At 37.5% G+C, this 15,369-nt stretch overlaps 1 long non-coding RNA gene across 11 annotated transcripts in view; it reads left to right on the top strand.

The window, feature by feature from the left end:
- The window catches only part of LOC125392243 (uncharacterized), a 238,623-nt gene that overhangs the window by 135,022 nt on the left and 88,232 nt on the right, over positions 1-15,369 (top strand). For 5 of the 11 annotated variants that reach the window (XR_015739504.1, XR_015739507.1, XR_015739505.1 and 2 more), the window contains one exon: positions 7,602-7,644. The exons of 3 other annotated variants lie outside the window; for them this stretch is intronic. This is a non-coding gene — a long non-coding RNA (uncharacterized LOC125392243). Of the gene's footprint in view, positions 1-7,601; positions 7,645-9,205; positions 9,321-15,369 lie in introns of all 11 variants that reach the window. 3 more of the 11 variants (XR_015004747.2, XR_015739506.1, XR_007229442.3) reach the window with 1 other exon arrangement.

The raw sequence follows: 15,369 nt of genomic DNA, 5'->3' as shown, positions 1-15,369 counted from the left end.
AAAGGTGTTTATCAGCTGTAGGAGTTCTTTGGTAGAGTTTTTGGGGTCGCTTATGTACACTATCATATCGTCTGCAAATAACGAAAGTTTCACTTCATCCTTTCCAATTCGAATCCCCTTGATCCCCTTATGCTGTCTTATTGCTATTGCTAGAACTTCAAGCACTATATTGAAGAGGTATGGAGAGAGTGGACAGCCTTGTCGTGTTCCTGATTTTAGAGGAAAGGCTTTGAGTTTCTCTCCATTCAATTTGATGTTAGCTGTCGGCTTGCTGTATATTGCTTTTATTATATTTAGGTATGATCCTTGTATCCCCAGTCTCTCCAACACCTTTATCATAAAAGGGTGTTGAATTTTGTCAAACGCTTTTTCAGCATCCAATGAAATGATCATATGATTTTTTTCTTTCCGTTTATTTATATGATGGATTACATTGATAGATTTGCGTATGTTGAACCATCCCTGCATCTCTGGGATGAAGCCTACTTGATCATAATGGATGATTTTTCTAATGTGTTCTTGGATTCGGTTTGCCAGTATTTTATTGAGAATTTTCGCATCGATGTTCATGAGTGAGATTGGCCTGTAATTCTCTTTCTTGGTTGTGTCTTTGTGTGGTTTTGGTATTAGGGTGACTGTAGCTTCATAAAAGGAGTTTGGCAGTGACTTTTCTTTTTCTATATTGTGGAATACATTAAGGAGTATAGGTATTAGCTCTTCCTGGAAGTTCTGGTAGAATTCTGCATTGAAACCATCTGGTCCTGGGCTTTTTTTGGTAGGGAGATTTTTGATAACAGCTTCTAGTTCTTCACGACTAACAGGTCTATTTAGATTGTTCACCTGGTCTTGGTTCAACTTTGGTATATGGTACTTATCTAAAAAAATGTCCATTTCTTTTACATTTTCCAACTTTGTGGCATATAAACTTTCGTAGTAAGATCTAATGATTCTCTGTATTTCCTCTGTGTCTGTGGTTATGTCCCCCTTTTCATTTCTGATCCTATTAATTTGCAAGTTCTCTCTCTGCCGTTTGATTAGTTTGGATAGGGGTTTGTCAATCTTGTTAATTTTCTCCAAGAACCAGCTTTTTGCTTCATTGATTCTTTGAATTGTTTTCTGTGTTTCTATTTTGTTGATTTCAGCCCTCAGTTTGATTATTTCCAGTCTTCTACTCCTCCTGGGTAAATCAGCTTCTTTTTTTTCTAGAGCTTTCAAGTGTGTTGTTAAGTCTCCAATGTGTGCTTTCTCTGTTTTCTTTAGGTGGGCACTTAGTGCTATGAACTTTCCTCTTAGCACTGCTTTCATTGTGTCCCATAGGTTTGAATACGTTGTGTCTTTGTTTTCATTATATTCAAGGAAGACTTTAATTTCTTTCTTTATTTCTTCCTTGACCCAGGGGTGATTTAGTAGTTGACTGTTCAACTTCCATGAGTTTGTTGGCTTCATGGGGGTACCATTGTTGTTGAATTCTAATTTTAATCCATGGTGATCTGACAAGACACAGGTGGTCACTAATATTTTTTTGTATCTGTGGAAGTTTGCTTTGTTACCAAGTATGTGGTCAATTTTCGAGAAGGTTCCATGAGCTGCAGAGAAGAAGGTATACTCTTTCCTATTTGGGTGGAGTGTTCTATAGATGTCTGTTAAGTCCATTTGATTCAGTACCTCCAGTAAATCTCTTATTTCTCTGTTAGGTTTCTGTCTGATTGACCTGTCCATTGGTGAGAGAGGAGTGTTGAAGTCTCCTACTATTAGTGTGTGTGGTTTGATGACTGCCTTGAGTTCTAGAAGAGTTTCTTTTACATATGTGGGTGCCTTTATATTAGGGGCATAGATATTCAAGATTGAGACTTCTTCCTGATGAATTGTTCCTGTTATGAGTATGAAATGTCCATCTCCATCTCTTCTGATTGATTTTAGTTTGAAGTCGATTTTGTTAGATATTAGAATGGCCACACCCGCTTGTTTCTTAGGTCCATTTGCTTGGAAGACCTTTTCCCAACCCTTTACTCTGAGTAGGTGTCTGTCTTTGTGGTTGAGGTGTGTTTCTTGTAGACAGCAGAATTTTGGATCCTGTTTTCGTATCCAATCTCTAAGTCTGTGCCTCTTTATAGGTGAGTTGAGACCATTGATATTAAGTGATATTAATGACCAGTGATCGATGACTCCGGTCATTTTTTTTGGGTAGTAGCGTGTATGTGTTTTCCTTCTTTGAGTTGTGCTTGTGGAGGGTCGCTAAATGTCTGAGTTAATGTAGGCAGTGTTGGGAATGTTGGATTCCTTGGGTTGTGATTTTCCTTCTAGTATTCTCTGTAAGGCTGGATTAGTAGCTACGTATTATTTAAATTTGTTTTTATCCTGGAATATTTTGTTTTCTCCGTTGATAGTGAACAATAGCTTGGCTGGGTAAAGTAGTCTGGGTTTGCATCCATTGTCTCTTAGTTTCTGCAGTACCTCTATCCAGGACCTTCTGGCTTTCATGGTTTCCATAGAGAAGTCTGGTGTAAGTCTGATAGGTTTACCTTTATAAGTTACTTGACCTTTTTCCTTTGCAGCTTTCAATATCCTTTCTTTAGTCTGAATGCTTTGTGTTTTGATTACTATATGACGAGGGGATGTTTTTTTCTGATCCAGTCTATTCGGTGTTCTGTATGCTTCTTGAACCTTCATAGGAATATCGTTCTTTAGGATGGGAAAGTTTTCTTCTATAATTTTGTTGAGTATATTTTCTGGACCTTTGAAATGCAATTCTTCTCCTTCTTCTACTCCTATTATTCTTAGATTTGGTTTTTTTATTGTGTCCCACAGTTCCTGAATGTTTTGTGATGAGAATTTGTTGGATTTGCTGTTTTCTTTGGACAGAGTGTTTAATTTCTCTATGGTGTCCTCAGAGTCTGAGATTCTTTCTTCTATCTCTTGTATTCTATTGGTTAAGCTTGTTTCTGAAGTCTCTGTTCGTTTACCCAGATTTTCCATAGCCAGCCGGCCCTCGGTTTGTGATTTCTTCATTGACTCCATTTCAGTTTTCAAATCTTGAACTGTTTCTATTAACTGTTTGATTGTTTTTTCTTGGTTTCCCAGAATTTCATTTACGGATTTACTCATTTCTTCAAACTTTTTGGTATATTTCTCTTCCATTTCTTTACTCATTTCCTCAATTTTTTTGTTATACTTATCTTCCATTTCTTTACGGCAGATTTTCACCTCCTGTTTAATTTCCTCTATTATTTTCATAAAGAAGCGCTTAGAGTCAATTTCTTCTATTTCTTCTGGTGTAGGGTGTTCAATTCTTCTAGTTTCGAGCTCCCTGGATTCGGGCGGTGTCATGTTGCCTTTCAGGTTGTTGGAGGAATTCTTGCATTGGCGCCTGCCCATCTCTTCCACTCTGGATGAAACTCCTCAGCACTTTCTGGATAAACTCCTCAGCACTCTCTGGGTAGGACTTCACAGCACTCTCTGGATAGAGCTCCTCAGCCCTCTCTGGGAAGAACTGCTCAGCAGGGCAACAGGGCTAGCTGGTCTTCCCAGGACTCAGGAGACAAAGGGCCCGCAGCAGTGGGGGGAGGGGAGGGGTCCCTTGGAACACCGAAGACCCTGCTGCAGAAGCTGAGGCGGGGAGGGCTGTGCTCCCTTCCCAGACAGGCAGGCAGGCTGCCCAGGCTAGCACCCACTCACCTCTCTGGGAAGAACTGCTCAGCAGGGCAACAGGGCTAGCTGGTCTTCCCAGGACTCAGGAGACCTGTCATATTTTTTCTTACAGAAAATGAAGATGCTTTCTTTTAGATGAATGTCTCAAATATGTGAATTTTTGTCTGATTTCTAAATTCCATATTTTTAAGACACCTTCTCTTTGAAAATTTTACCTCTGTATACACTGTATCAGACATGGCTTCATTTCTGTGCAATAGGTCTCAAATCCAATGAAGAGAGTGGTTATTTATCCTCGTAAACAATACTGTCACTATTGTGTTAGTGTGCACATTGCCACTGGGTTGGTATTATGACATACCGGGTTAGTGTTGAATGAGATTATTGATGTCCTTTCGCACTCAGTAACCACCATAGCACCTTCTAGCACTATGGAATATAGACAGTAGGGAGAATTTATTGGCCAGTTTAAGAGTAATTTCTTTGTGCCTTTCTACCCAAATGTGTGGCATGTTCGGCATTACTTCCTTTTATCTACTTCTGGTTGACAAAAAGGAGCAGCAGTAATACCTAGCTTGACTTTGGATTCCTCTGAGGCCTTTCTGGCCAGCCACTCTTAGGAAGGTAGCTTGTGCCTGGCTGTGAGATTTCTGCCTAGGAAACAAGGCATCTGAGTGCAGCGCAGCGTTACTCATGTTTGTGGGAAACCTAGCTCAAAATTCCTCTTCAAAATGTACTTTTAACTAGCTTGCAAAATATTGGAGTTTATTAAAGGTATTTCACAATCTGTAGTTTGGGTATTGAAATGTCACTAACATACGTTGAGACAGTGCCCCTTCTCTTTTCCTCTCCAGTCCTTTTTCCTCTCTGTCTCTCATCGTGACTACAGATACTTTTGGTTTAAAATATTCTGAAGCATCATTTGCCTACTGAAAATGCCTGAATCCTCTTCCCCAGTCTTTGATTTTACCTCTGTCCTAATGGCTTGTTTTATGACAGTTTCTTGGTTTGATCTTTCTTTAGATGCTGCTTTCTACTGGTAACAACTTTCATTTGGTTGAGAGCAAATTTTAACCTTATCTTTCTTCTCATTTTCCCATTTATGTTTATGAACCCCAGCTTCTTTTAGAGCCCATTTTGTCATCTTGTCATGACTTTCCAAATGAAGCTCTCATTACTAACATTTTGCCAGACAATTTTCTGTTGAAAATAAAACCAGCTTCTTATTAGATGCATTGGCAACAGCTTCCTAGTGAAATGATAAATTTATCCAAAGTTTCATATGTATATTGTATATGCAGTTTTTCAGCTTTCTGGAAGGGACTTCCTAATCACATTGAACCTTTCTTACCATTTTATCTGTTGCATCTTTCAAATTTTATCAAAACATCACTATGAAACATGTTCATTCAGTAAAGGGGTGATTGCTCACCCCAGTAAATCTCCATACTCAAGATATGGAGCAGAGGGCTTGGAGTTCAAGCCAACTGTGGCTGCATCCTGATCTTGTGGAAGCCTGACTTAAAGTGAGCCTGATTCAAAACAGTTAATAAATTATCCTCATGGAACACTTTAAATAATGAATATTTATTATTCCATTCATTAGTGTGGATGTTGGCTGAGCCTCCACAATGTGCCTGTTGTATTATTGGACTCTGCTAGAATTGGTTTAGCTTGTGTCGGAAGTCCTGAGTTACAATTTAGCTGAAATGGATTAGTGTATGCCCAACCTGTTCACCACTCTCTATCCAGAGACTGAGAGTTTTCTGTCAGTGATGAAAATCAAACTTTCTTACATTCTGGCACCATTACTTGTGAAACTCATGGCTCCAAACGAGTTAAGCACAAAGCAATAGCGATGTCTCCAGGGAATGTTTTCCACATTGGATTCATTCTCTCAATAGTGCACTACTTTATATTTTTTGTCTTAGTAATGACATGTAGCTTGAGGTGCTTCTGGCTTAGAATAGTCACAAACATTACTCGTTTTTCCCTGAATAACTTATGACGTAGAAATAATTGTCATATATTACTTCTAAAAATCTGGTTTTATTCATTGTTTAAAGGAATGTTTTCTTGAAAAAACATACATTTTATACATTAGTTTGCTTAGAAGGGCTTGTAACTAGCTAATCTTTAAGTTCCTCAGACAATTTCAATGGTACATTGATTATTAATATTTGAATATATTTTTATTAAATTATTTAAAATATTGCCATTGAAAGACCTGGATAAATCCAGATCCCACTAGCAGGAAAACAGAGCCAAAAATCTAGCAGGAAGAGAAGAATCAGAAATCTAGGATTAACCAATTTCAGGGTTTCAGGAACTAGCTGAAGATAAAGGTAGATTGTAATCTTGAGAAACAGAGAGATTCCCCCTAGTAATTATCACCCCCTAGTAATTATCACTAGAACAGGAACTAGCTGATTAATGATCTTGAGAGGCAGGGAGTTGCCCCTTTGTAATCATCACTGGACACCCTCCCTGCCCCCCTTTTCGGATTACTGGACTGTGTGGTTTCTTCCTATAAAAACTACTTCTCCTGGTCACTCGAGGTCGAACTCTTCCCCTGCATGGGTTATGAGTCTCGGCCCCAGTGCACTGGTTCCCGTCTTGTCTTGTCATCTTGTCATTAAACCTCGTGTGATTGCAGCAAGGACGGTCTCTCGTGAGTTACTGGGGGGGGGGGGGGGTCGCGTCATCCCGAGGCTCGAGTGAGAGTCTCCCCGAATCGAGGGTCTTTCACCATAAATGGCAAGTACAAGTACATACCATATTTCTTAGATTTCTAATTACAAAATAATTTTTAAAAACACATTTCTATTTTTAATTGAATTAAATGCTTTTTTTTCCTCGCATACAATATCCTTATTATGATTATGAATTCCCGTTCCTCTACTCCCAGTTCCTTTCCACCTCTCCTCCCATCCAGAACCACTTTTTTTTTCTATTTGTTTATTTTTTAAAAAACTATCTTTTGTCTTTTTCTCATTTTACATACCAATCCCAATTCCCATTCTCACCCCCTCCTCCATTCCCTCCAACTTTCCCCTTCACCCCAGGCCCAGTCCAATTCTCAGAGAAGGTTGACTCCATGGGGAGTCAACAATGTCTAGCACATTGATTTGAGGGGGGATGGTGGAGAACTTGAGGGAATGGATTAGTCGAGATGGAGGAAGGGCAGAGATGAGAGCAAGGAAAGAGATATTTTGATCAAGGAAGCCATTATGGGGTTAGCAAGAAACCTGGCACTAGAGAAATTCCAAGAATCCACAAGGATGATCCCAGGTAAGACCCTAAGCAATAGTGGAGAGGGTGCCTGGACTGGGCTTGCCCTGTGTTCAGATTGATGGTTATCTTAATTGTCATGATACAACCTTCATCCAGCAACTGATGGAAGCAGAGGCAGAGGCAGTGATCCACAGCTGAGCACTTGAGCTGAGCTCCCAAAGTCTATTTGAAGAGTGGGAGGAGTGAGAATAGGAGCAAAGAATCTCTTCCTTTCTGTCTCTTTAGAAAGCAGTTTACTTCCACTTCCTAGGGTGAGGGGGACCCATGTATATTCCTCTAACCTCCTGGCCTCACCATCTCTGAGGATGGAACTGGAGGTGGGTGGGGAGGAGGGAGACTGGGGAGAAAGTAAAGGGAATCAGGAGGAAGGAAGGGAGAGGGAGCTGGAATTGGTATGTAAAATAAGATTGTTTTAAAAATAAAAAGAAAAGAAAGAAAACAGTCACACTACAGACAAGGAAGCAGGTAGTTTAGCAGCAGATTGCTTCTGTTCTAAATGTATTCTCCCCCCCCCCCCACCCCCGTCTCATCCCAAACTCTATAATAAAAGACCTACTAAACTGCCTGTTCCCTTTTCATCACCATCTCTGGAGGATACCACAGTCCTATTCCTATGTCCCCTGCTAGCATTGATTTGTCCTGGCTTCCATCTCTTGCAGGCACTCCTTGGGGACACACAGGCCTCTCCTGTCAGAGAAGCAGGTAGGCTGACAGCAGATTCTCACTCTCTCTATTCCTCCAAATTCAATCTTCTAGTCTCATCAACATGAGCAATAACAAAATAAAAATATAAAGATAAAACTGTATATAATGGCTGCCTATGGTTCTCAGTATTTACTTCCTTCTCCTTCAGGAGGAAACTTCTTTGATGGTAGTTGACCTAGGCACTGATCATACTTGTCTTATTGTATTAGTAATAAAAGTTTATAGTTACTGTACTTTAAAATTTTAGCCCATAATCATAGAAAAAGTGTGTAGAAAGTATAAAATATACATGCAGTCAAATTAAATACATGTGATACTACACAGTATATTAAAAATAATGATTAATTTTAAGTATTTATCAATTTGGAGAAAAAATTATACTTTGCTGAGTTTTCTTTATCTCTATAGAGAAAAATACTGCAATATTGCCAAAATAGCCTAGGTTTATTTTCCTGGTATACTGAAATATATATTGTTTAAAAAATATAAGATGTGCAAAATAATGTTTTAATATTTATTCATGTGTGTAATGGTTCATATGATTAAAATGAATAAAATAGGCCAAATTTAGAATGATTAGAATAACTTAATGTATAATAACATACTTTACTTTATAATTTGTTTGCATTTCTTATAGTATTGACTATACATTTAAGTTTCTGTTTTGATATCGCTAATGCTATTAAGACTAATAGTATTAATAACTTTTATTAAGGTTACTCTTAATTAAAACTCAAAAAGACAGATCACTTATCATAAGTTACTATGGGTTATTATCTAATTGCCTGAATTAAAAGTATTCAGTATATTTTTTAACTCACTCAAATGTTCAAAAAATTAACCAATTATTAATATTTATTGATATTTATGTAGAAAGTGATTAACAAATCATTATAACAAAACTGAATAATCAAACTCGATCTACCCCACATTCTTGTATGAGTGTTAGTTCATACTCTCACAACAAATCCTTGGTTCTCTCATGAAATAAAATAACTTCTCTCCTTCTCTCTCTGTTTCTTTTTTAATTATTATTATTATTATTATTAAAAATTTTCACCTCCCCCCTCCTCCCATTTCCTTCTCCCTCCCTCCACTCCCCGTCCCTCTCCCTCTTGTCACACACACACACACACACACACACACACACACACACACACACGATATCTATTCATTCTACAAATTGCAGGGAACAGACTTTCAAAGAACCCTGAAGCATGAATATATCTTAAAACACTTTTTGCTAATAAAGGTACATGTCATATCTTAATATATATAAACATTCACTTCTGTGTAATAATTTCATTGATTTTAAGGAAATCCAAGGCAAAACTACTCAAAATTCCTTCTATATTTAAAAAATGTGTGTCACAGCCAACTTACCGAACACATACAAATATTCATGACCTTAGGATACTACTTCTGATTTTGCATGATAACAGCTTTACGTTCCATTTTTATATACATCATTTCTTATATGTTATAAAGCATGGAATTATTAAGGATGTCCTTCTGTATAGGTGTTTCTTTTATTGACTAATGAACAAAGCTGTTTCAGATAATGGCTCAGCAGAGTAAAGCCATGTGGGATATCCTATCACAGAGAGAATAAGCACAGTCAGAAAAACACCATGCAGCTGCCAAGGAGAAAGATGCCTGCCAGAACCTTACTGGTAAGCCACAGTATCATGGTGATACACAGATTAATAGAAATGAGTCAAATTAAGAAACAAGAGTTAGTTAATAAGAATCCTGAACTAATAGGTTAAACAGTGCTGTAATTAATACAGTTTCTTTATGATTATTTGGGTTTGGGAGGATGGGTGCAAACAAGCAGTTTCTGATTACAATGGAGCATATCTTAATCTTGATACTTTTTGTGTTAACACCATAGGATAAATAGAAAATGAGATCTTGAGGTTTTCAGAAAAGAAAATGTCTTCAATCATTCTAGCTAGAAGCAAAATTATTGAGTAAAAATAAGACAATCAAAAGACATTTTAGGAACTATCTTTGACAGAAAGCAAATTGTTATAGAATAAATAAAAAATATTTTATTTTTTTTTTAAGGAAGAATCTAAAACTTAATTAAGAAAGTAATGAAATCCTGAACTTCCAACATTGTGATGCTGGTTGAAATTTGAAACTAATAGGCATCTGCTCAATTGTTAAATTCTCATATAGTTTTTACAATAAATAGGTTGCCAAATAATTAAATAAACTCAACTGTACAGGGACATGTAGCAGGGAAGACCCACTTGTTCATTCCAGTTGCCAAGGCAGTTTTTTTATTCATTAACCAATGAAAGCAACACACAGACAAAAGGAGCTCCTACACCATGGATATTTGCCTAAATATTAATGAAGAAATTGTTATTGCTAGGCAATACTTCAAATGACTGAACCATGTTTGTTTTTTCTAAATATGCTTGATTTTAAATTATGTTCAAAAATTGCAAACCATAAATTGCTAAATGCTAATGAACCCTCATGCAATGTTTAAATATAAAGATACTTTGTATAATGTTTAATACAGATCAGCTAAATGGAGACAACATTAATATGTCTGGATATATAATGCATTGAGATATTTAAGTATTTCCTTCTAGATTTTCAAACATGCAATATCTTTCTATTGTCCATGACCATGGTACTATACAGTAATAAAACACTTGCTATTGTTTCCTTGTTTCTTGGTATTCATTCATCAAACACTTGCCCACACCACCTTGCTCTTCCTTCCTCCTCACCATTTCCAGTAATCACTTGGAACAGTCTGAAATCACCTTTTTTCATGATACAGATGAATAAGATTATCAGAAAATTGCTTTTTTGAATTTGGCTTATTTCTTTTCATATGAGAATCTTCGATTTTTCTCTGACATCTTGAAACAATTTAATTCTTGGATACGGCTAAAAAGATGTGTATCACATTCCTCAGTTATTCCTTCAGTTAAGGAGAGATTAACATACTCTTACCCTGTCCCCTTGAGTACTGTAAATTACTCATCTCTCCATTGGAATGAGAATTACAAAAAGCGAGACAAAACTAAATAACTTAGTGTGAAACAAGTAAAAGTCACTTCAATGTATTGAAATGAATTCTTCTACGCGACATTCATGATGAAATTATTTATTATTGACACAGTTCTTAAGGAAAAAAAGAAACTTGACAGTCAATTTGGATTTTTCTATAATTTTCATATATGAAAATACAAGTGATTTTTCCATTCTATTATCTCAATGAAAAGAGAACTTTCCAATTTGCAAAGTACTTGGAAAATTTGAAACTTAGTCTGAAAATGTTCATAACAAGCTGATTTTTATATTTTGGAAATGTCAAAAATTTCTGAAATATTAATTAGGATGACAAATACAAAAAGTAAATTATGTTGAAAAATTCAAGACATTAAATTATAACCCAATGCATAATTTATAAATATATAAAATACATTGGAATGGAGTGCAGAGCATTTCAGGGCAAATATCTTTAAAATGTCAGAAACTGTTTTATAATTTTCTGCACTGTAGAACATTAGAATTGTTTTGCTTTTTATTTAACTGTGGGTGGATTCCAACTGTTCAGGGTACTGCTCTCCAGCCTTCAAAATCCAAAGCTCTAGTATGCATTAATATAGTTCTAATCTACCCTTAATAATGTCCACAGAAGAGGGAATTGTAGTGTTTGTATTTCTGTGACCATCATTTTTTACTTTTCAAAATGTCATCTGGTTCCACCTTCTAAAAGAATAACATGGTAACCTTGTTTTTAAGAGTGAATTATTATTAAGTTCCCTTGTCACATCTCTCTCACTATCATATATATATATATATATATATGTGTGTGTGTGTGTGTGTGTGCGTGTGTGTGTGTGAATGTATATGTGCATATATATACATATGGTTACAGAATATTAAGTAGTTTGATTTACTAACTAAGCTCTTAGTGTTGCAACAAGCATGATAATATGATAGTTCAGGAATCTCTGGTGGACAAGTATTACATCTTTTAATATAATCTCAAGATTAAGATAATTGAGACTCTTTTCAGTCTCTCAAGGAACCACATTTCTGCTCCTCAAACTGGCTGTGCTAATTTATATTACTAACCTTATGTGTGGATCCTTTCTTCACAACTTATAAGCATCTTTAAATATTTTTTCTAATGTTCATTTTTAACTAATGTCTGATATTATCTCCAAGTGGTTAATACATTAAAGAATGAAATACCTAAGAGGCTGATCACAGTTATAATTTCATTGTAACAGCAAGTTAAACTTGTGCCTACATAAAAATACAATGTAATGTGAAAATCCATGTGACTGCTGTTTTGAGGCAGTTCTCAGCCCCCTATGGTTTTTTTCTCTGCAGTCATATATGAAAAGAACAAAGTCTTACATTCAATGTTAAAAAAGAGTTGGGTGTTTTGAATTGTACCTTTACCCTGAGATTGGTGAGGCCAAGAAAATAGGATTATAATTCTAAAAACAGTGTGGGCTACATAGTGAGTTCATGGCAAGAGTGGGAGACAAACTAACTAGAATATCTCTCGATCAAACAAGAAAGCTACTAAGATTTTCTTGAGTGTGTTATGAGAATGTCACAAACGCCTTCGTGGGAGCTATCACACTCATTTTGACATGTTGGCAAATGTGTACCCAGTGCAGCAGCTCATTCACATTAAGAATTGATTCAAACAAATACATTCCTCTAACATTGCCAACCCTGCATGTTAATTTGACCTGGACGGAGACACAAATCATTATTTGCTCTGAAGGTAGGCTAAATCCTGTTTTCTTTCTCAATTCCAACATGAATACAAAGGAGCACTGGTGCTTAACTCTTCAAGGGGAAACCACTGCCCAGATTTCTTGATCAGCTTCATGGTACAATTCTTTTCATTTTATGTAAGCTACTGCACTTTCTCCTGAGTATGCAGGAATTTCTGGATAACAAATCACACAAACAAAGTCTTTGGTGGGACCCCAGAATACAAATTTATTCCTGATACCAGTTTTCCAAATGTTATTCAATAGCATATAGCACATTATAGAATTTGCATGTTTTGTCTTATTTGTCTTCCCTACTCAGTTTGAAAGCTTCAAAAGAAAAAGTTCCTATTTTTGGTTCCTTACTTTACATTTCTCAACGCCTAATATCTTGAATAATGTTTGGCAGATAGTCTTCATTTGTTTGAAAAGCAGTTAAACGACTAAGTAGATGATGAGATTGTATGTCTGCAGAGATGATAGACTGTCCGTTTACCTTAGCGTTGCAAATTCGAAATTTACAATGATACTGATTCTTTAACATGTACTAGCCATGCTTTCAGAGACAACCCATTGTGGCATAATAAACTGAGATAGCATCAAATGATCCTTTCTCATTTTATCGATTATTACATCCTCCTTTTACATGGGATAGCAAATACTCTAAGATGATAGAGGAAATGATACTGTAATCACAATTCTTTTTTTTATTTTTTTTATTAATTTATAAAAGTTTCCACTTCCGCTCCTTCTCCCAATACCCTCCCATTTCCCCACTCCCTCTCCTCCTCCCTCTCCAGTCCTAAGAGCAGTCAGTGTTTCCTTGCCTGTGGGAAGTTCAAGTTCCTCCCCCCTCCCTCCAGGTCTAGGAAGGTGAGCATTCAAACTGACTAGGATCCCAAAAATCCAGAACATGCAGAGGAATCAAGTCCCAGTGCCATTATCAATGGCTTCTCAGACAGTCCCCTTGCCAGCCACATTCAGAGAATCCGTTTTGATCATGTGCTGGTTCAGTCCCAGTCCAACTGGCCTTGGTGAACTCTCATTAGATCAGTCCCCTTGTATCAGTGGGTGAACGCACTCCTCAAAGTCCTGCTTTCTTGTTCATGTTCTCCCTCCTTCTGCTCCTCATTTGGACCTTGGGGGCTCAGTCCAGTGCTCCAATCTCTGTCTCTGTCTCTGTCTCAATCTCCATTCATCATCGGGTGAAGGTTCCCTCTGATCCTGCCTTCCTTGCTCACGTTCTCCCTCCTTCTGCTTCTCATTGGGACCTAGGGATTTAAGTCCGGTGTTCCAATGTGGGTCTCTGTCTCCATCCATCGCCAGAGGAAGGTTCTATGGTGATATACAAAATATTCATCAGTATGGTTACGGGCCAAGGCCAGTTCAGGCACCCTCTCTTCTGTCCAGAGAACAATCTGGGGATCTCTCCTTGGATCAAGTCTCTTGTCAACCCTAAAATGGCTCCCTTAGTTGAGATATATACTTCGCTGCTTTCATATCCATCCTTCCTCCCTCCTCCCCTTCCCAATACCCCAAGCTTTCCCCAATCCTCCCCTACTCCCTTCTCTATAACCCTCTCCCCTTCCATCTACTCCCGCCCACGTGCACCCAATGTTGCCTGGCACTCTTGTCTACTTCCAATATCCAGGAGGAAAACTACATGATTTTCTTCAGGTTCACCTTCTTATTTAGATTCTCTACGATCATGAATAATAGGCGCAAAGACCTTTAATTATGGATAGAATTCACTTATGAGTGAGTACATAGCATATTCCTCTTTTGGGGTCTGGGTTATCTCACTCAGTAAAGCGTTCTCTATTTCCATCCATTTGCATGCAAAATTCAAGATGTCATTGTTTTTTACCGCTGAATAAAACTCTAATGTATATATGTTCCACACCTTCTTTAACCATTCTTCTATTGAGGAACACCTAGGTTGTTTCCATGTTCTGGCTATTACAAATAGTGCTGCTATGAACATAGCTGAACAAATGCTTTTGTGGTATGATAGGGCATCTCTTGGGTATATTCCCAAGAGTGGAATTGCTGGGTCCTGAGGGAGGTTGACTCTCAGTTTCCTGAGAAACTGCCACACTGATTTCCACAGTGGCTGCACAAGTTTGCATTCCCAACAACAATGGATGAGTGTTCCCCTCACTCCACATCCTCTCCAGCATAGGCTATCATTGGTGTTTTTGAGTTTAGCTAATCTGACCTGTGTAAAATGATATCTCATAGTTGCTTTGATTTGCATTTCCCTGATCGCTAAGGAGGTTGAGCATGACCTTAAGTGTCTTTTGGCCATACGAAGTTCTTCTGCTGTGAATTCTCTGTTAAGATCAGTATCCCATTTTTTAATTGGGTTAATTAGAGTTTTAGTGTCTAGTTTCTTGAGTTCTTTGTATATTGTGGAGATCAGACCTTTGTCTGATGAGGGGTTGGTGAAGATCTTCTCCCAGTCAGAAGGTAGTCTTTTTGTCTTACTGACAGTATCCTTTGCTTTACAGAAGCTTCTCAGTTGCAGCAGGTCCCATTTATTCATTGATTCTCTTATTGTCTGTGCTACTGGGGTTCTGCTTAGGAAGTGGTCTCCTGTGCCTATGTCTTGTAGACTACTTCCCACTTTTTCTTCTATCAGGTTCAAAGTGGACAGGTTAATGTTAAGGTCTTTAATCCATTTGGACTTGATTTTTGTGCATGGTGATAGATATGGATCTGCTTTCATTCTTCTACAGGTTGACATCCAGTTATGCCAGCACCATTTGTTAAAGATGCTTTCCTTCTTCCGTTGCATAACTTTATCTCCCTTGTCAAAAATCAAGTGTTCATAGGTTTGTGGGTTAATATCCGGGTCTTCTATTCGATTCCATAGGTCAACTTCTCTGTTCTTATGCCAATACCAAGCGGTATTCAGTACTGTAGCTCTGTAATAGAGTTTGAAGTCAGGGAT

The sequence above is a fragment of the Myodes glareolus genome, chromosome 12 (genome assembly GCF_982192425.1).
Source record: "Myodes glareolus chromosome 12, mMyoGla1.1, whole genome shotgun sequence".
Taxonomy (NCBI): domain Eukaryota; kingdom Metazoa; phylum Chordata; class Mammalia; order Rodentia; family Cricetidae; genus Myodes; species Myodes glareolus.
This window is presented reverse-complemented; position numbering and strand designations above follow the sequence as displayed.